The sequence below is a fragment of the Camelus bactrianus genome, chromosome 14 (genome assembly GCF_048773025.1).
Source record: "Camelus bactrianus isolate YW-2024 breed Bactrian camel chromosome 14, ASM4877302v1, whole genome shotgun sequence".
Lineage (NCBI taxonomy): Eukaryota > Metazoa > Chordata > Mammalia > Artiodactyla > Camelidae > Camelus > Camelus bactrianus.
Genome location: NC_133552.1, coordinates 48,873,245 through 48,875,012, shown reverse-complemented (window position 1 = coordinate 48,875,012; position 1,768 = coordinate 48,873,245). Strand labels below are relative to the sequence as shown.

General features: G+C 33.9%; 1 pseudogene; it reads right to left on the bottom strand.

The window, feature by feature from the left end:
• Window positions 1-848: 848 nt before the first annotated feature.
• LOC105073881 (large ribosomal subunit protein eL33 pseudogene) lies at window positions 849-1,375 on the bottom strand (annotated as a pseudogene).
• Between the last annotated feature and the right edge of the window lie 393 nt (window positions 1,376-1,768).

Here is a 1,768-nt window from a genome sequence, read left to right as displayed (position 1 = left end):
TCCACATCCTGATAAGTTTAGATTTTTTTTTGCTTATGACAAATATACTTTTTTCTGGATTTCTTGATTATCTACCAAATGTGAAATATAAAATGTTATTAAATTATTTTCATATATTTAATATTGTTTTTCATAGGAGAAGTGCTGTGTTCTGTAAAATATTTTCTAAAAGGCTGCTGGAGAAGTGGTGAACGAATACCTGTGTGGCCATGCATTGCTTTTTCTGTACAAACATATCTGAGGTCTTACAAATACACTAAAAAAAAAAACCAAAACCATTGAGATCAGGCAGATTTATATTCTTATGGATTGAAAATTTTCAAATTAAAAAAAAAATTCTAGTATTAAACCTCATGAGGAAAACAAATTGTTTTTAGTCATTGCTAAGGAAGAAAAGGCCTTTCTTTAACATACTTAATACATGTAAATAAATTTTATAAAGTGAGTGACTTAGTGTACCTTATGACAGCTTATCACCATTAAAGGCTGATTTTTATAGCATTCCATATTTGCCTTGTATTAAAGTTGAGCAGAACTATCAAATAGTAATAATACTAACAATGATTGTAATAAAAATAGGAAGGAGGAGGAGGAAAAAGAGAATAAAGAACCTTATTTTCAGTAAGGTAGGATCATGTTATCCAAAGTTATATTTGTATCACATTTACAGAGACGAGTATTTTCTTGTGCATTATTAGGGTGGGAGGGAATCATGTTTCCAAGGAGTCTGGGAAAGTTGGAAAAAGACATTAGCATTCAGAGTACTTATAAACAATGCTAAAATTACTTTTTCCGGTTTTCTTCTTTGATATTTTATGAAACAAATAATCGGGACCTATTAACCCTCATCTAGTCCTTATATTCTTTTCATTTTTAAAAAAACCTCTATTCTTAATCAATGAGACAATGCTCTTTATGTCACAGCTTCTAATAAAGTTACATTTCATGGCTTTAGCCAGATTTTTAAACTTAATTTTTTTTTTTTTTACAAGAGAACAAATCTACACTTTTATTTATTTACTTTTCAATAAGTTTAAATCCTTGAGGGGTACAGCATCACACAGATTCTGTGTCCAATGGCCTTAGCAGGAAGATTGCTTCGGAATATGGCACGAAAAAAACCACTGTTTCTATGAGAACGAGTTACCTTTCCCCAGATTACTATAGTTTTATTCGGTTTTCCACCAGGAGTTACTGTGTTGTTCTTTGCTTTGTACACATAAGCACATCTTTTGCCCACATACAATTCAGTTTCATCTCGAGCATAAACACCTTCAATTTTAAGAAAAGCTATGTGTTCCCTCTGGTTCCGGAGACCCCTCTTACAGCCAGCAAAAATGGCTTTGGACCACAGCCTTCCAGAATTATTTATCATTTTGGAATTCCTGTTCCCAGCAGGCCTCCACAGTCTCCAAGATGGCTGAAAGAGCTAAACTAAATTTTTAATGTAGTTGTGGCTGAAGTTCTCACCTTTACTCTGATCCCAATTTTTGTTTTTCTGTAAATCAGCAGAGGTGGGGCTGACACGAAGGGAATTAAGGTGAGATATTAATCCCCCTTGTGCCTGTCCATAATTCCTTCTCATTCTTCACCCTGTGACAGTTACAGCAGTTAGTAAACAGAACTGAAAAACAGAGCATAGGGTAAAGGTAGTGCAACCTATTCTAATAGCACAGAGTCCCTGGATTCTGGGTTGAGTGTGTAAGACACTTAGAAAGCAGCAGAGGAATCTCTTGATAACTACCAGCATCCAGATACAAGATATAAT